Raw genomic sequence first — 20,527 nt, 5'->3', positions numbered from 1 at the left:
CAAAGCACAGGGACCACGGTTCAATCCCCCAGCACCACATGCCAGCCAGCCCGCCCCCTGGTGGGCTGAGCTGGCCACACACACACACACACACACACACCACACACACACCCATAAATAAATAAATAAATAAAATTTTTAAAAACTAGGTTCTGAATAGAAAATAAAACTGTAAGCTTTGTCATATTTTGGCTGTCTACACCTTTATGAGATAGCTGTACAGGTCTATAGCATATGCGATATTTTACAAGTATATTGTTTTATTTCCTAACGCATCAAATGTGGCTACCTGACTTAGTTGTGTTAATGACCAGGAAGTGTTCAGTTTCCCATTCAGTTGTTAATGAATGAACCAATTACACCCATCTTCTGGCCTCTGAATCACTGGAAGACTTGGACTTCACACATCTTACTCTTTAATAACTTATTTTAGCTTTGTTGGAGCCTTTAAAGGGTGAAGTTCATTTTCTTTGGCACCAAGTCTGATGGCAGTTCCTTCACCCAAGGCTTTGTGTTTCAGTAATTAGGATGCTGCCAGATCTTCACAGAGAAATGGCCGTGGTGTCTTACTGTTTTTCTCCTGGTTTTCATTTCTAGTTGAGGCACCAGCATGGAGCTACTGCTATTTGTACAAATTTAAACCTTTTAATTTGTGCACACCGCCTGATCTTCGCGATTCACTGTTAGGGAAAATCAAGGTTAGACTTTAAATTTTTATTGTCAATGTGGTGAAGAGGTTTTATGGGTTCTCCATACCCTAATAAAATTGCATGTTTAAAGTTATAAGTAGGGCAGAAAATAGATAATTTATGAGTACTTGCATTTTCCAGTGCAATTTATCTTCCTTAAAATTGGAATTGGCACTATCAGTTACGGTATACGAATTAATTTAAAGAGCAGAAGGTATAGCTTTGATCAGTGTTTCCTATTTCTGTCATATTTATTAGCTGCCTTTTGTAGCTGCAAGTGAAATTATATTTACTGAGTACTTAGAAATCGGTGTGGCACAGTCACACAGCAGATCCATGTGGCTGCAAGCGCTCCGTTATCCAGAGGACTTAAATGCGGAGCAAAAGCAGCACCGTGGCTGGGGAGCCACTCAGGCTCTGTGGCAGAAGCATCCTGGGCCCCGTGGCCACGTGACCATGTATCGTCAGGCTTGCAGTTTTTTGAAGTTTGTTGCTATCTCCGCACCTGTTCCCTGCGTGGGCATGAACAAGAGCAGCGCCTTGCGAGGGGATTTGTTGGAAGCTGCAGATGTATCTGCAGAGGTGAGATGAGTCCTGGGGGAGCAGTATAGCGTAACCCCCCAAGTTGTCCACCGGTGAGGTCGGCGCAGCAGGGCGGAGCACAGGTGTGCACCTGCAGCCTGGCTGTGCCCACTTCTGCTCCTCTCCTTGGGCGTCCGTGTGCCTCGGCCTTCGGCTGCTCATCTGTTAGAGGAGACAGTGTCACTCTGGAGGACTCATGCATAAAGGGGACACTGCCTCTACAGTGCCTTGTGGCATTTAGCGAGACGTAAAAATGGCGAGTCGGCGAGTGTGTCAGTGAGGAAGTGTTCAGCAAATGAATGAAGCGAAGCCTCTTTAAAGCGGAAGTCAGAGGTGGCTTTTGAGAGACTTTTTTTTAGAATCGGAAGCCTTTGGTGGAAGCCTGTGAAGGAGGATTATGAATTTGCCACCTGTCAGTGGGTTTCCAGGCTGAGGGGAAAAGAAGAGAAGCTTATGAATCTCTTAAACTCATGCATCTTTTTATTTCTGTACTCTTATTAGTCTATTGGGCTCAATTTGTCTCCAGGGGTAAATTCTTTCTAGGACCACTGGGCTGCACACGGTGTGTCTGTCCTCTGCCATGTCACACAGGCTGAAAGGATGCCAGTGCTTAATGAAAGGCTTAAGGAAACCCCAAAAATTTCCAAGGTATGAATTTGAGTGGTTTCATTCATTAGCCCTAAACTCTTTTTTTTTTCTTTTCAAAGTTTTATTGATAAACATATAGCAATGAGACAGTTTCAAATCAAATCGAAAGTACAGTTTCAACAAATAATACAGTGCATATATTCTTCTTAGTGGTTAATTGCTGTACAAGATGCAGACTTGTGATCCTACTTACAAACACCATTAGAAAAAATCATTCCATTCATTAAGAGAATGCAAGTATATATCTATCCCGACCACTTTGAATACACAGATACAAAATGGACATTCATAGTTATACCCCAATTTTTTTTTAAGTTCCATTGTTGAATATTATAGGTGTGTAAACTCAGCAAAATATTCTAAAAGAGTCCAGTAGCCCATAACAGCATTGGGTCTTCTGTTTAACTGGCAATGTCAGAAATTATTGACCTGAGTCCCCCACAGCTCAACATAACAACATGGCTTTACTTCCTATATTTCATCTTCATACTTTTCTACTAGATGGTTAAGACCAAGGTAAAGCAGGACCTGTGCAACAAGAGTTGTAGCTTTTTGGTCTGACAAGGTCAGTGAAATGCCCTCAGGATTTATCCTGAGATCCTGTACCTCAGATTATAGAACCTTTGTCAGTGTCAGCCATGTGGATGAGTCATGGCCAATGCTTGGCCAATGTGCTCTCTGTGAAAGCCTGAAGCCCTAAACTCTTGATGGCTCTGTGTGAGCATTTCTCGTGACCTGACTATGAAATTGTATTAAAGGACTTTTAAAGTTAAAATTAGCATGTTATTGACAGATGGAGGAAAAGAAAGCCATTGATCCTCTAAAGAACTGCAGTGTGCCTGTCCAGGATAAACAAAGTTAACAGACTTCACACATTCTCATGAAAATTAATCAAATTGCCTTTGAGTAGGTAACTCATACCCCAGCCTATAGGGTTACATATAATTAGAAACAAGCATACTAAATCCCCCTAAGAAGCTTTAGAGGGAATGTCAGTTAAGTAAATCCCCAAAAGTACATTAAGCTAAATTTCCTAGCTCTCCTTATCATTTGGGAAATTCCAGGCAAAAATATAATGATATGTTATAATACTTTTAAAATTAAATCTTAATTTTTTCTAAGCTATCCAGAGTAAGAGCTAAAGCCAAATAACTTCACAAGTCTTCGGATTCTCTCTTTTCCGTTTCCCTGCCCTCCTTTTCTATGCATTCCGTGAACACAGGACACCTACCTGTCTTCTCAATCTTCTGTTTTTCTAAGGGAACCACACTAAATGTTTGGAGGGACAGCCTGATGATTTGCCAAGATGAAGGAAACCATGGATCCTCCTGCTTCTTAGGCTACACTACCTGTCAGCCAGCCTACTTACACCTTCTCTTCAGACACCTGTTCCAGGAGGCTGGCAGATCTGACTCGGGGATGCCTTGGCCATCGAGAGGTCTCCACCCCAAGTGCAGGTGCCTTTGCAGTTGGCTTAGTTACCCATTATCCATCAGGTTCCCAGATTCAGCATTACATCACTACCAGCCTGTTGGCTTTTTCATAGTTTTTCACTCGTGTGTGTGTGTATGGTCAGAGAGCATTTCAGGAATGGCTTCATTAATGCAGTTGACAACATTGTACTCAATTATTTTCTCCAGAAGCAAAACCTGCAGTTCCTCTTAACAAACAGTGCTGATCATGCCAGTTTCCCCCACTCCTCTCCCAGTTATCATACACTGCCATCTTATTTCCTTATGTTCGCATTTTAATTTCCTAAAACTTGGGCTTTACCTCCTGGATTTCACCCAGACCCATCCCGCTGTAACACGCCCTTCCATCTTTCCTTTACTGTAGTTTTAGTTTTCTTTTGTTTCTCTTTAACCTTGCTAGTGATAGGTGACATTATAAAATGACTGAAAATATGGACTTTGGAGTCAGAGAGTGGAGATAGGGGCCTTGCTTCAGATGAGTAATTCTCTGGTGTTGGGAAGGTTTCCAAAACCCTCTGAGCATCATTACATCGTGGGAAGGGCAGAACCTTCCCTCGGAAGGTTGTTAAGAGGATCATCAGGACCCTGTGTGACTAAAGCTTGTATCTTATGGGCTCAGAGTGACCCCTCATTTTTTTGTTGTTGTTACTAATTCTCTTTTTGATTTTTTATTTTTTAAAGAATATAAAAGAGTTTTTTAAAAAGCATTAGAGGGGCCAGCCTGATAGCTCAGCGGACTAAAGCACCTGCTTAGGCAGAGTACAACGGCCAGGGTTCAATCCCAGTGTGCCGTGCCGGCCCTGCCCACAGGGCGTGCTGAAACAGCAATTGAGACTGGACAAGGTGGTGCCCGCCTGTAATCCCAGAGCTTGGGAGGCTGAAAACAGGAGGATCACTACAAGTCTGGTCCACGTATTGAGACCCTGTAGACCCTGTCCTAAATACAGAAAAAAAATCATTAGAAATGTTACAAAATTGCGCTTAACAGAGTAATAGAATATAACAATTGTTGCTGTATTGGATGATATTATCTTCTAATCAGTTGTTTAAGTTTCCAGATATTTAACCTGCAAAACTGGTTAAAAACAGAAGAAAACAACAACAACAAAAAGGTTATAAGAAATTAGAAACAAAAAACAAGAATAAAAATATTTTAAGCATTAGCTGCCCCTTTCAATTCTTGTTATCCTTCACTTGTCTCTCCCTTTCTAGGCCTAATCTATAAGCATTGCTGAGCAACTACATCAGGAGCTTTTGGAATTCAACACCTGCTTGTACCACCACCCTAGAGATCAGCACAGGCTAGAAACAGAAGTATTCATTAAATTAATTCACTTACTTAACAATGTCAAGAATAGAAGGAGTGGGTGAGGAAAGGAATAGAAATATCAGGAAGCATTTTGAATGAATTATGTTAGCATGGTTAAGAATGAGCACACATTAGTTAGAAGGATTTGAAAGTTCCTAAAATAAGCCAGGAGGGTGGTGCATACCTGCAATCCCATCACTCAGGAGGCTGAGGCAGGAGGATCATAGTGAGTTCAAGGCCACCCTGAACTACATAGTGAGACCCTGTCTCAAACAAATAAACAAAATGACTAATAACTTTAGATTATATTTTCTTAAAGAATCATCAGCAGTATTAGTGTTTTATATAATCTATAACAAAAAAGTTAGTAGCTGAACAAATTTGAAAAAAGATTCCTAGAATCAGCTGGCAATTCAATGAGATGGTATTATTTGCAAGATCCAAACAGTTCTGAAAAAAAGTATGAAGAAGCATTTCTACATGTCTAAAAAGTTATCTAAGCTATGATTACTGTGAGCCCCCAAGGATAGAGCCCTGCGCTTTGCATTTCACTTGTTGTAGTAAAACATGAAGAACACAGCACTTACCATTTCATGCATTTATCAGTGGGCCATTCTGGGCACTAGGCACGTTCTCTCTGCTCTCCAGAGACTGCCACCACCCATCTCCAGAGCTTTCTCTGTCTTCTCCAACTGACAGTACGGGCACACCAATCTAGCTTCTCAAGGTACTCTCAGGGCCAACTTCCCAGTCTTGTACCGTTATTTTTAAATTCACACTTAAAAAATGTAAATATTAACTGTCTTCCACAATAACCCACCGCAGTAGCTTCCCACAAAAATATCTCAGCGAGGGAAATTTGCATTCTCAATTGGAGCTGGTTAAAATACTTTTAATTTTGCTGCCAAAAAAGCCTTGCACTTTTCTTTCTTCTTGATATTGTCCTAAGTCATCTTCTCTTAAACACTTTTCAAAACCAACTGTTAGCAATCTGCCAAGAGTGAAATTAAAAATAAACTAGGATTTTCAGGACTAATATGACATGCTAAGCCCACTTGAATTTCTCCCTCTGCAAATATATTTCAGTATAAACTTAACTAAAATAAGATGGAATATTCCTCTACCAGAAATGGAACCAGAAAAAAAAAATGACTATAATTGGGGCCGGGGAGATGGCTCAATTGGGGCCGGGGAGATGGCTCAGTGAAATAAGCGCTTCCCTGGCAAGCGCAAGGGTCTGAGTTCAATCCCCGGTTCCTGTCCGTGTGGAAGTGAGCAAGTGCAGCCTACCAGATAGATACATTAGGGGCAGCTCCTCGGTGGCCTCTGACCAGCCTGGTGAGGAAGCGGGAGTCTCTAGTGCACCTCAGAACCTCATGGCATCCTCCATTCTCTCTGACACTGCTGCCCGTGGGGAGCCAACCTGCTCCGAGAAAGATGACTCCAATGTGAGAAGCAGGTTTTGGGGTACAGCCTCCTGCCAGGTGGCACTGTGAGCCACAGCTACTACAATGTGCAGAAGGATTGGCTGCCCAGGGGAAAGGAATTTCTTGCTGATAGCTGGACCTGTCTGTCTGCTCTTAGCTTCCTCTCCCCCACTAGCACTGGCTTTCTAAGTTGCTAATGAAAATAAGAACTGTGCTACTCCTCACAGACAGAAAGAAATGAATGGAAGACACACACACTTTTCCACACTCGCCTGAGCTGCCAATACACTACTGACTTCACATTTCTCTAACTCACTCATTTGTTCACTCTTCAATTCACATATATCTATTTACTCAGTAATTGTCCCAGTAGCTTGTGTATAACAAGAAGATACTTTGGGAGTGAGGAACCGTGCAGTGTGGAAGCAGAACTTTCTGCCCTTAAATGTCAGTGAGAAAGCAAAAACCATCAATAAATACATAAATGACTTCATTTTACTTAGTGCTAAGTGCCATGAAGGAAACTTACCATACTACCGAAAACAGCACTCCAAACATACCTTAGGACTAAGTTTAAACAATGAGGTAACAACTGTATACTGGAAGCTATTGTGTGTTTATGAAAGAAATAAAGGAAGAAAGCAATAAAATAACCAATGGAGGGCCGACCAAACAGCTCAGTTGATTAAAGCCCTTGCAAGCTAGTGCAGGGACTGGGGTCTCATCCCTGGGCCTACCATGCTGGCCCTGCCCCCTGGGGCATGCTGAGATGGCAGTTGAGACTGGGCATGATGGTGCATGCCTGTAATGCCAGCTCTTGGGAGGCTGTAAACAGGCAGATCACTATGAGTCCAATCTAGTAGTGAGAGAACACCCTGTAGACCCTTCCCTAAAATACAAAAGAAATAATAATAATAATAATAATAATAATAATAATAACCAATGAAAAATAAGTGTACATTTATAGATTGGAAGAACTGATGCTATTATAATAGGCATGCTATTACAATATCTAATATTACTCTACTAATTCTATTACAATATCCAATAATTGATTGCCCAAAGCAATCTGCAGATTACGTGCAATCTTTACAAAACTCCCTATCTAATTTTTCATCGACATGCAAACAAAACCTAAAACTCACATGAAACCACAAAAAATGTAGCCACGTATCTAATGCAGTCATGAACAAGGGAACAGAATCGGAGGCTGTCCCCACCCTGACCCCAGTCACATGACCATCACCAACCTGAGTTTTAAACCAATTGAAGAGGAGAGTGCACACATAAAAACAGACACATCAACTGATGGAACAGAGAGCGCACTCGGAAGGGAAGCTGTATGAATTTAGTCAGTTAATTTTCAACAAAGTGTCAAGGATGCATAACAGGAAAAGGAGTTATTTCAATAAATGGCAGAGGGAAAGCTGGATGTCTACATGTAGAGGAATTAAAATGGACCAATTGATGGCCATATGAAAGTTAACTCAAAATGGATTAAAGACTTAAAGGTACAACTTGAAACTGAAAAACTGCTAGAAGAAAAAACAGAATAAAAATCTCCAGGCTTTTGGTTTGTGCTCCCCAGAAGTGCAAGATCAAAATAAAAACCAGTAAACAAGTGGGTTTGCATCAGACTAAACCACTTCGACACAGCCATAAAACAGATACCAGAGTGAATAAAGGACCTACACATTGAAAGACAAAATATATGCAAATGAAATATATAATTAAGGTTTGCTAAATAAAAATATCAAGCCCATCAGTAGCAAGAAAACAACCGAATTAAAAAGTAGACAAAGGTCTGGGAGAAAGAACTCTCAAAAACGCACATGAGAAGTGAAGTGCTCACCTCCACCAGTTGCTGGGAAATACAAGCGGAAGTCACAGTAGCATCTCAGACCTGTTCCAATGGCTCTTTTTAGAATGACAGAGGAGATTTGAGAAGAAGGAGCCTTGCACACTCTGTCAAAATGCAAATTGCGATATCCATTATGGAGGAGTGTGAAGGATTGATTCTTGAAGAACCAAAGTGGAATCACTGCATGGTGTAGCAAAGCCAGTGCTGGGTACCTCACCAAGGGAACTGACTTAAGAGTTGGAAACACACATGCATCGCTGTGCGCTTGCTTGCATGTTCACCGCAGCCAACTTGTGCAGTCAGCACGTCAGTCAGGTGACGACTGAGTGAGTGTTTAGCATGAAGAAGGGGTACGTTTCAGACTTGAAAAATGGAATTTTGTCACCTGCAACAACATGGGTAGAATTAGAGAAGATTATGCCAAGTGAAGTGAGCCAGGTGCTGTAAGGTCAGTCTGTCCCAGTCACTTTTCTGGGGGACCTTGAATGTAGTGTCCAGCGGCTCTCAAGACCAAGAGTGAACGGATTACTTTCAAACCATGGCGAGAAGCTTCAGTTACACTGCAGGAATTTCCTTTGTAGCGGGTATGTTGCACAGCATGGTGGAAAGAGTCCATGACAAGGAATTCTACATTTCTGAACTGCTACGAGTAGTGTCAGATGTTATCCTCACAAGAGATAAGATTTAACATGATAGTTATATTAATTAGCCTTACTTAATTATTGCAGGTTATATTCAGAAATCTTAATGTATCCCATGAGTCTATATTATTATATTTTTGTGAGTTTCCAATATAAGTAAACAAATAATTTTTTAAATGGGAAAGAGGATGAAGTGATCAAGAGTCAAGTGAGAATCTTTGGGTTGGCTTCTTAACAAAGGAAGTCACTTTGATCTGGATGAAGGACAGAAGGTACCCAACTGCGGGCAGGAGAGAATAGGACAAAATTTGGATGTGCAAGAATACGTACCAGCCTTTACACCAAGATAGATGTAGCGCACAGAGAAATGGCCAAGGGAAGCACGTTTGCACACATGAGGATTTAGTGTAACATCTGCACAGGGCGCCATGAAAAGCACGTTCCCAGATCTACCCCTGAACATACTCAGAAAGGGCAGGACAGTTTAAGATCAGAAAGAGTGGTTCCCCATTAGGACTCAGAATCACGTCCAATTGTGTTATTGTCCCTAATGTGGTTGTAAAGTTTCATACAAAGATGAAAAATGATTTTAGCAAAGCAAATGAAGATTAAAATTTGTAACATCAGAAGGGACAAAGGGATATAGGGTATTTGTATTTGTTGGGTTTGGTGCGGGTGTCAGTATGTCTGGAGGTGGGGTCAGAGTAGGTGTGGGTGAAAAGTAGAAAGGAAATGCTTGCTTGATGCCTTTTATTGCATATAATGCTAGAGATTCAAATATTTTTAAGTGTATAGAGAATTCATAATGGAATATAATTGGTATGCATAATTTATAAGTGGCTGAGAAATTTTTAAATGGTATATCACTTTAGTAAAAAGGCATGAATGCTAAAAATAAAAGAATAAGCAACAAAAGCATTTGATAGAATAAAAGTATAACATCAAATATTGTTATTTTTGTACATTAAAACCCTCTATAAAAAGACAAGCCTTCTCAGAAAGAACAAAAAATGGTATTTATAGCCTTTTGTATAAAATGATCAGGCAGGAAGACTATTAGCAAATAAGATATGGACAAAACTTTCTCGCAGAAATGAAAACCAAAATATGCTATTACAAATGAGTGTCTTTCTCCCTTGAATGTTCTAAATAGATTTTACTAGTATGTAGGGAAGCTATTGATTATTTGAAATTATATATGTATTGATTTCTTACTAGTTTTATGATTTCTAGTTAAATTTATCCTAATTTTTACAACACTGCGTAGGTCTTTTTTGCAAAACTAAATAAAATATAAACTGTAATACATGATATAGCAGAAAATGGGTTGGTGAAGTAAGTGTTAGCTTTAGAAATACATCATAGCTAAAGAACGTATACCTGATGTTGTCCTAAGGTGGCTTTTTTTTTTTTTTTTTCAAAATCTTTCAGGGAAGAATACAGAGCAGACGTGCTTGTGGTTTTCATTCTTATGTATGATGATTACGCACAATTTTAATATGTGGATAATTATGTTTTTCAAAGTGAGGCATCTTTCTGCATAGTGACAGTGTGACACAGGAAGCTTTTATTTCCTAGATGCTAAATACAGATTAGTATTTTTGACTCAACTAAGTAACACAGTATGTGGTGGAACTGAGGAAACCTTTGAGTTTCACTACAACATTATCCTGAACGCTGGGTTTTTGTACTACGTTGGCAGATTTTATCATAGAAAGCTCAAATATATAGAAGTTGATTTTTTTCAAGAGGACCAAAATATTTTAGAGATAGAACTGTTGTGTATTCTTTCAAAGTGAATTTATGTCAGCACACTGTCCTGGAGAACTATATTACTAGAAATACAGGAACAAAGTATACTCCAGTTACACATAATTTCACTGCACAGGAGAATTCATTGAGTAGCTTATAAAGCATAAATTGCTGAGCCCGGCAGAGTTTTGGACTCAATGGATCTGGGCTAGGGTCCAAGAATTTGCTTCTGTAATGAGTTCCCAGGTGGAGCTGAGGCTGTTGGTCCAGGAAACCACTTGGCCTCCGAATCTCTCCTGTGCTTTCCTTCAAGGAGACCTTGTCTGTAACTGCTGAGCCTGCTGTGGCAATATCTGTGTGTCCCCTTCTCTCAGAAGGCTCAGAGCGACACACAAACATGAGAGTAACTGGGGACAATCAATTCCCAATGATGGGTAGAGCAGATATGTTAAAATGCCATCAATGTAAAATTTCTAAGTAAGTGTATCATTCGTGTAGTTTTGTGAGTTGTCCCGTGTATAAATTGTGCTTCCACAATTTCTTGCCCAAGGTAGGGAGTGTTTCAGGCTTCAGTGGACGTTGATGCCCTTTCTGCAGGTCAGAACACCGGGGGGAGAAAGAAGGAGTAAACCTGAGATTCGTGCTATGCTGTGTGCAGTGCCTGTTGTGTAACAGGTATTCAGAGAGTGCAATTAGACGGAGTATCAGATAGAGGACAGGGACAGGTGGAGTGCTCTGTTGCCTTCAGACAAACACTTTAGGCCTATTCCACATCCGGCTTGGGTGGGTCACCTAGCTGTTCATCCCAGATCGTGCCATTACGGAAAGACTCCACCAGCTGATGCGCCACCATGGAAGTGCTCTTGGTGGTAAAAGTGCCGGAAGTTTCAATGTGTCGAAGGTCTGTGCAAAAAAGTGGCTACTGCGCCACGCACAGGGAAGCTGCATGGTCAGGTCCACCCAGTCTGCCACTGAGCTCACAGGTGATGGAGAAGGTGGGAACATCCAGCTTTGGGGGTGAGTGCGTGGCGCAGGAACTTGACTCCAAGCGCTCACTTATTCTAGTGATGCTAAAGTTGTCAACATCTAGATTCAAGGGATTACAATGGAACACAGACTGTTCCAGCCAACAGAATGTAGACATCGCAGAGCTATTAATAGAGGCAGCAATGCTGAAAGCGGCTTTAGCTTCCGAACTGAAGACAGAAGGATACTGGAATTCAGCAATAAGATGATTCAAGCTTGAAGGAAGATGAACTCACCAAAATATATTTCTCAGCAAGTGAGCAAATTATACTGTTCTTCAGAGGCTGCAAGCGTGGGTCCATTTGTGTGGCTCGCTTGTCTGCTTACTACTGAGATGTTTCTAAGTCTACCCTTCCTTTTAGTTACTGTGGATGAGTCAGCTGTCACCTGTGTGTGTGAGTAGGTCAGGTGCGTGCACCAGCATCCGGAAGTGAGCGCCCTGAAGGCCCACCTTATGGATGTACAGCCACTTGGGGAGCAGAGGAAGGTAGCATGTGACAAAGTCTAACAAGGTCAAGACCCGGGAGTCAGGTCATCGTGTACTGCTGCCGGCGTGCATGGTGGCCTGAGTGTTGTGTGTTTGCAAGACCCACATTGTACAGTGAGAACCAGTTTTTACTCTTCTTCCTTATTATCATTGAGCTTGGTATAGCCCTTTAATTCTTTCCTCATCATTAAAATTCTGTAATACAATGAAGGCGGGTGACCAACTCAATAAATATTGACTATTGATTCATTAAGCTTTCATATCTTTATATACCATTAATACAAACTTTTACTAACAACCACAGCAAATGGCCTCTCAGAAAACTATAAGATTATAGCTAACTTTATTGCATATACATTTTTGTGTGTTCTGCAAAGCACTTCAGTTGCCTTTTATTTTGCATTTGGTGCTAAGAGTGAGGTATTACCTTTATGCTCACTTTATGGATAATTGGAAGCTCGAGGTGTATGTAATTTGGCTGAGGCTGTATAGCTAGCAAGAGTAGGACTTGCCTATTTAGGATTATAGGTCACTTTTAAATTTGTTCGTCTAGTTATTCTGTCCCCGGCCCTGCAAGATGCTAGAAAAAATCAGTCCTCTGTTAGTACACGGCTTATTCCACTCATCATTATCTCCATAATCATTTTTTTAATCTCTGCCAAATCATTAGCATCACCTTCTGGGGCAGTAATGGGTGGGCCCTGCCCTGGAAAAAAGACCTAAAGCAACTCAAGAAATGTGTAGTACAACCCATCTAAAGGTCCAGCACGAAAACACCGTGCATCTGCCGGGAGCCACAGAGGAGCCCACGGAGGGCTGGACCGCAGGCAAGCGTGGATTCCTTTGGAAGCACGGGGGCAGAAAGTGTAACTGAATCAATAGTCTAAGCCTTGAGCTGCTGGATGGCACACATCCCAACCTGGAGCTCCGTGTGCTAACAGAGGACTGCGACTCGAACTCAGATCCTGAGGGCCTGGGGAGGCTGTATCATAAGCAGAGGTGCTAAACTCAGGGGCCACATTTTAAATGGGAGTACTGATGGAATATTGATCATTTCTGGGAGCAGTGTACTCCTTGGCTTGACTAGGGGGGAAAATGTATGTTTTCAGATGAATGAGGAAAAAGAGAGGGGGCAAAAGCTATTTAGAATTAACTGATATAAGGCTTTGAATGTCAGGACAAAGTGGATTCTTCACTTACAAGTAGATAACGAAAGGAAAGAATAAATACAAGACACCTCACTTCCTGCTCCCTAGAAACTCTAGTAACATGCTACTTGACTATAATTTGAGGTGGAAGAAAATACAGTGGGGACAAAGAATCCTTAGAGCACCAAGTTACACCTTTTTTTTTTTTAAGAACCAGTGATTGAGCTCAGGCCCTTGCGCTTGCCAGGCAAGCACTTATTCTACTGAGCCATCTCCCCGGGACCTCCAAGTTCCACTTCTTGATGAACCTGTGTGGTGATCTGCCCTTGAAGGTGGATGGTTCCTTTCAGAAGCTCAGCCACTGTAATAAAGGCATAGCCTCAGTCTGCTGTGCTGAGAGTTTGGGAAAGGCTCCTCCGCTCAGATTAAATTAAGAAAATGAAACAGGAATATGTCATTTTAAGATGATGTTTGTTGTTCTTAAAAGCTCGAGTTCCCCTGGGCAGGAGAACTGGGCGGGGAGCGGGGAGAGAAGGGTAGGGGACGAAAAGGTGGAGGAGAAAACCGCTGCACCGCCGCATTGCGCGCGGCGGTCCTTAGTGGCTTACATGGTGTGAGTCTCCTGAGCTGAATCTTTCTGTTGCAAAGACTCAGGCTCAATATTCGAGGAAGCCCACCTGAACACAACCTTTTCACCATGCGCCAAGTTGTCCTGTCTGCATCTGAATGAAGATGAGACCGCATGGTGACACATCGTCTGGAGAACCTGTGATCTAATCGCTTTGTCTGCAGGAGCAGTCTTCGGATGATGCACTCCTCATCAGTGATTCGTTACTGTTTGAGAATGTAGCTTAATCTGATTTTGCAAAAGGCAGCATGCTTATTTTGACCATTGTAACTCCCATCTCTGTTAGTATCTTTGCCTTTGTCACGTCAGAGAGATTTTGTTTGTCCCTTCTCTGAGATATGAGCGAAGTTATCATAAAGGAGCCTGGACGGACCGTGGATTTCATGGGACACAGGCGAGTTTCAGAGATGTTGCAGCAGGTAGATTTCCCTGTATTGCAGAGTGGTATGTGTGAGATTGCCACGTTCTTCATCAGCGCAAGCAGATCCCACCTCTGCCTCTGTTCCTGACCTCTTGCTGCATGCGGAGAATGCAGACATTTCTCAGGTTGCTTCCAGACTTTACAAGCATAATTCCCTTTGTCCTTAAGCAGCACCTTGAGCTGCCATGGATCACATGCCCCTTTTCTTCTGTGCTTTGGAAGACTGTGTAGTGTAGTCACGGCTTTATTCAGCCGGGCGAGTGGGCTGGGCTGTGGCTCAGTGGTGCAGCGCTTGTTCCCATGTACACATCCTGTGTTTGATCCTTGACACCACAAAAATGAATAAAAGGGCAAGAAACAATCACAGGTTCCAAAGCTCCTTTTGTGCAGGAAAATGTAAGTGAATGGTCTGTGCTTGTTCAAGCTGTTGACCTTCCCCAGAAAGACTGGGACAGAGATCAGCTTCCCCGCGGTGAGGAAAGATCGCCCTTGAAATTCTACCTGGCCTAATTCTTACTTGGAATAAAATATAGTAATTTAAAAGATTCAGGGGAAAATGTATCCTAAAGATATAAGCATACAGCATTATTTATGCTTTTATTCTACTTTATAAAACATAAATTTTTAAAATGAATTACAGTATGGGCAAAGATAAATCATGCAGGACAGTGCTGTAACAGGCTATCTAATGAGAGAAAAAATATGCATGAGATATTGCTACACTTAAAAGCCATGCCAAGATATAGCTTCATGTTCTGATATATGTTTGCATCAATATCAAAAAGGAAATGTCGGTGGCAGTGACAACGATGAACATTTTTTTATCTTGGTTCTTTGCTGTTTTATTTTCCAGAAATACCATATTTTATGTACATAATTGAACAGTCACAAAGATGAATGTTTTCCACAAGCAGTCTCAATTTCTAAGAATTCTGGACCATTTTGATAATTACTAATGCTCTGTAATTAGGTTAATTCTATAATATTTATGCTATTTTACTTTGAACATGGAGAGCATTAATGACAGAAAGCAAATTAAAATATCTATCTGTAGTTTTTGACAAAAGCTATCTAGCAGAATTTGGGTTAAAATAATCACCAAGCTCTATTAAATTAGATTTTGCATATAGGATTCTGACAAATGTATTTCAAACAAGGCCCCCAACCATTTCAACATTTAGCCCAAGCTTGGGAGCTGCCACTCTAAACAAAGCTATAACAGCGTATTTTTCATTTCTACTAATTTTATTTTTACCTAATCTAAACGTTTGTGCTTTTCTATTCATCCTTCAAGATAAGTGCTTCTTAATTTGGCTCATCTGTGTAAGAACCAATAGTAATTGAATTGATGAGTCAATATAGGATTGGCACCATACTAGATTATGGGCTTCCTTAACCTGATGTTGTAACAATAAACCCAATATAAACCAGGCATAAGACCTGTAGTATTAGATAGCATCATATTTCTCATGACAACCCAGCTTTATTGTAATAAAACTGAGAGCTATCGGTGGTATTAAATATGATTGTATGTGTGTATGTGTGTGTGTGTGTATGTATGTATGTATGAAGTTACACAAATTTTTCAATATATCTCAGACTCAATAAGTGGAATTTGGAAAGCTAATTTTCCATAGATCACTGGGCCAGCTGGTTGTAGAAGTTTCTAGAGATAGTGTGCTTAAGTGAATATGTCATCAAGCAAATACTAAGTAGTCTCTTCTGATTTAAAAAGAAAACATGACTCTCCACATAACACCAAACAAGAGAAGTGAGGGCCTCACAGGGTTGCCCGTCCTCTAGAAGAAGCCAGCTGAAGGCCTGTGCCTCTGTCCTGGGTTGTGGAAGTCCTTCCCCTCCCTCTTGCTTGTCTGGTGTCCCCGGACTTCCACTCTGTTTGAATGTCAGCTTCCTCGGTCTGACCTGCTGGGCAGAACTGTGCCTGTTAGCACGGAGGTCGCCTCCTGTGCTCTCATGCCCAGTGCCGTTGCTCCCGCTAGATTCCTCAGGTTTTGGCATCCAGCATCTGGGTTCACAGGAAATATTGATTTAAAAAGAAACCTAGATCCTAGAGTCTTCCTATTCCTCTTCTTAGTATGCTTTTGATTTTTAAAAAATATGAACAATATTCAACCATACATTAGTTTCTATTCTCAAGTTTATTTTCTTCTTAGTAACAGAAAGAAAAGGCCTGGTCAGAACGTCCTGGCGACCGTAAGAGAGCACCCAAGAAGAGAGGACTCACAAGTCCAGGGTGCCACGTGTGCCTTTGTCTGTGACCCTAAAATTTCAGGAGACCACTCACTGATAGCTTAAGTATATGGCCATCTCTTTGTCTTTCTTCTGTTTAACTTTAATTCATAATTTACATCCTCATCTTGGGTATCTCAAAGTATTTCGGCTCTGTTTTTAGTGAGTTGTAAGAGATGGCTCAGGACTGAGTGCATGTCACTCCAGGGGAGCCTGGAGCCCGAGGGGTGGTGCCTGCCCGAGGCCTGGTGCCAGCCTGCCTTTCCTTCACACCACGCTGGATTCACCCCTAGGCTCTAGCTACCCAAGCAAGAAGGGTGGGTGCTTAGATTTGCCATGTCAGCTAAAAGAAAATCAAATCGTTATACTGCAGTCAGTGCTTGGTTTCATGCCCATATTCTCGAAGCTGAACCACATTTGAGTAGTTTTTAATAACCGAAGTGTTGTTCCTAACATGCTCTCTCTCCATTGACTCTGCAAAGTGTGTGCACAATGCCTGACATACAAGTATGAGCTGATGAAAACTGTTTTTCTACAACATTTGCAATCCTCACTATTCTTTGGTCCTGGATCGAGAACAGAAAGAGTAGGTACCTAACGGAGATTTGAACCTCTATATTTGAAAATCCTGGCTTTGTGGGGGGATGAAGTGAGACACTTTACCAGGCAGAGTAGCATTTGTTAGAAAATAACTTAAGAGTCTATTCCCTTTTTGCATAGAATGTTATACAAGAACAACCTAAGGAGCATAGGCTGTATTTCAAAAAGCTAAAGCATTTCAAAGATAAAAATGGAAAGGCAACAGAAAATTTCTCTTAATGCATGTATATTGTGTTTGGGTTCAAAATTATAATAGTTTGTGTACAGAGCTCTTATAATTATGCAGAAGCTATGTTGCAAAATAAGTGTAATTGTTCATAAGCACAGAGCAGCTACAAGACATTGTGAACCTGTAATTCCAGGATGGATGCTGTTGCCACCTGCGTGCACTTTAAAACTAGTTTTACTCATCTCTCTATCTGGATTTAAACAGAACTTCTACATACCAAGTCAGTTTCATCACTTTAAAATCTATTAAGCAAAATATCTCCACTCCTATCCCCCACATATTTCCACTAATAATCGCCATGCTTGTAAAGAACATCTTAAAAACTGAAACAAAATTTCACTCCTGGATTTTCAGTAGAATGTTAGGCAAAATTTGTACAGTTGTAGAATTCATGAAACAGTGCAGGATTTTTGACCCTATTTTCAGCAGCGTTTTCATCTTATTTTATTTTCATGATTTCAAACTACTCTTGATATTCCTCAGAAACTAGAAGATTCCAGACAGGTGATTTTTTTCTGGTGACCTCTGGCCACAGACACTGTTTTTCTTTGTCACCTACTTTTCTTTTCAAGGTACTGGCCATTGCCAAACTGCTGCACTTCTGGTAGAGGACCATCTGCCCACGGAAGGGTGTTGTCACAATACCTTCCCACTCCTGTTCAAGAAAGAGAACAATCCCACGGGAAGAACCCTGGCCCATGGCCACTGGCCAGTTCTGCAGGATTCCTTGTAGAGTCAGCAGCTGACTCAAAGATGGGGCGGAGCAGAGCAAAACTGTGGTCATCTCCAGGAGCATTTCATGCTCTAGCCCAGGTGATGCAACAGCCCACTGTGGCACGATGACCTGGGACCACCACTCTGGCCTAGGCTGCAGATGCGTCTGTTACTCCATCTTCCACGTCACTCCACAGGAGGTGCCTGGTGCTACAGAACAAGACAGAAATTTTCCCATGAGAGTCCGGTGCAATAACGGGGGCCCAAATGCCCAGCACTACATAATGCTCCCCAAATTAAAAGACAGCCCCCCATCAGTGAGTCACCCTCTATGAAAGAAAAGTACATTACAACAAAACCTTTAATTCTAGTTCTCACCAGAGGTAGGGCTCTAGCCTCCCCATTTTTTATTCTGCTCAGTCTGAAGCAGATGAGGAACTGAGAAGCAAATGGCTCAATTCTAAGATTTAAATGAGGGGTTAGGGAGACAGCTCAGTGGTATAAGTGCCAGCCTGGCAAGTACAAGTTCCTGAGTTCAATCCCCTGTACAAAAATTAATTAATTAATTAATTAATTAATTAAAAAGATGTAAATGGCTGTATGTGTGTCCTTTCCCCCCAGAAGCCAGGTGGTGCATGAAAGCGTTACAGCAGCACTCCTGCCTAATTCAGAAAACACAAGCAAATCTGCAGGACCTAGAGCCATTGTCCCAGAGGAATCCACGCACACCAAATTAATCCACAGAAGTGAGAGGACCTGTCCCTTGGCAGTCAGTCCCAGAACACAGATCTAGCTCATGCGGAGGCAGAAGCAAGCGGAAACCGTGAAGGAGCAGTGCAGAGACCCGGCGCTGGTAGGGAGCGCTCCGCGGTCCTTGCCACGTTCCTCTCGTCTGATTTGCTCACTGAAACGCCTTCAGAAAAATTTCCTATTGCAAGGTTACCCGTGACACAGTTCCCCTCATCTCCTTCAAGAACATCCCTAGCGCCTCCTGCCATGTTCTTACAGACTCGAAGCTGCGTCTCACTTGCCTTGTCTCCCTGCAGTCCGGCACATGTTGGGTGCAGCCTTCATTCCCTGCTTCGGCTTCCCTCTTCGCTTTAGTGTTTAGCTCAAGCCCATGCAATATTAGCTCTGCTGCCAGTCCCTCAAGCCTAAATCCCTGAGCGACGCCTCCGCTGGCTGGGTCAGTTGACTTTCTGGTTTTGAACAGGCAGATCTTCACGGCCTTGAGTTTGTACTGCTCTGCAGCCCATAGGGAACACCTGTCCAACATCTGACTGGTTTGCTTCCGAACTTATTAGAAAGTCACCTCTTTCCTAAGCCCTCAGCCCAAATTCTCTATTATTTTTTCTAAGAACCTCCTTAGTAGTAAAGTCATTTTACTCACTTTTATGTCTATAAATTGATGCCCCTCAACCCTCATTTGATCATAGGAAGGACTTTTGAGAGGTAATTGTGGGGGTGCTATGCTTACGGGTAGATCTGCCCACTGGTGGTTTTAAAGCTAAACGTACTGGTGGGAAGCAGGGCCTGGCCAGCAGAGGTGGTCTTTGGGGAGTGGCTTGGAAGGGTTTCACTCCTCCCCAGCTCCTCCCATTATGCCCTGCTTCCCAGATACCTAGAGGCGAGCAGTCCCACACCAGAGCCTTCCACCATGCAACCTCTGCCTGTAGCCACTGACAGGCAAGGCCTGAAATTTCTAAAGTGGAAAGCAAACCTCACCGCACATCCTGGAAGTTGAGATGTGGGTGCTGCGTCCCAGCAAGGAGGCAAGTGGCCCAGACAGTCGCCCACCTCGCATCCGTCTCTGTGGCTCCTCATCCCCATGATGTGTGGCTGCATCTTTCGTTCTGTGCTGCAAGGCTGCCATTCTCTGCACCTGGAACCCTGGAGAGTCCTGTGTCAGAGGGTCCCTGGCATGGGAGGCTGCTCCTACTTGCCTTGCATTCACCATGGAGACCCAGCTCCTGAGCTCCCCCTGCAGTCACACAGCCTGGGCTTTCCTGCTCCTGCATCTGATTTCATTACCTGCTGCTTCCCCAGGCCCCTCTCTCTCCTCTACCTTCCAACCCTGTTTTGCTCAATAATTTCTTTACACTTCCTTTCTGGCTTCTGAATCCTGACATTGTTTTGTCAACACTTCTGGCCAGACTCCATCCTTTGACGGTCCCTCGGGAGGATGCAATTATTACTGTGCCGCAGAGTTGGCAGTGCTTCATACTGCTCTCAGGTGTGTTTCTGTCTTAGTGTACTGACTTTACTGTCCACCCTGAGTCAGGCTGCCCGCTCCTGGCTGCCTTACACCTGAAGGAATTGAAATCATCTCCCCATAGGGACATCCACATACCCACATTGTGGTGCAACTCACAGCAGCCAGCCAGCATAGGTGCCCATCTGCAGATGCCGGGTAAAGAACATGTGGCGTGTGTGTGCAGGGGAGTATTATTTAGGCTCAAGGAAGAACTGGATCGGTCCCATATTGAACTCGAGTTGGAAGAGGCGAGTCCGGTCTCAAAATGGAGGGCCATGATCCAAAGCAGCCAGAGCAATTGAGGAAGCTGTTTATTGGTGGTCTGAGTTTTGAAACTACCGATGATAGTTTAAGAGAACATTTTGAAAAATGGGGCACACTCACAGATT

The 20,527-nt window shown here is 42.4% G+C and overlaps 2 long non-coding RNA genes across 2 annotated transcripts in view; both read right to left on the bottom strand.

The window, feature by feature from the left end:
• The window catches only part of LOC111817944, a 185,530-nt gene that overhangs the window by 28,156 nt on the left and 136,847 nt on the right, over positions 1–20,527 (bottom strand). The window lies entirely within an intron of this gene.
• LOC111817943 overlaps positions 17,645–20,527 on the bottom strand; it is a 12,136-nt gene continuing 9,253 nt past the window's right edge. Inside the window, exons 2-3 of the long non-coding RNA XR_002822034.1 lie at positions 19,916–19,921; positions 17,645–17,656 (exon numbers count right to left, since the gene is read on the bottom strand). This is a non-coding gene — a long non-coding RNA (uncharacterized LOC111817943). The remainder of the gene's footprint in view (positions 17,657–19,915; positions 19,922–20,527) is intronic.

Source organism: Octodon degus, unplaced genomic scaffold (genome assembly GCF_000260255.1).
Source record: "Octodon degus isolate 3935 unplaced genomic scaffold, OctDeg1.0 scaffold00075, whole genome shotgun sequence".
In the NCBI taxonomy this organism is placed as follows: Eukaryota; Metazoa; Chordata; class Mammalia; order Rodentia; family Octodontidae; genus Octodon; species Octodon degus.
This window is presented reverse-complemented; position numbering and strand designations above follow the sequence as displayed.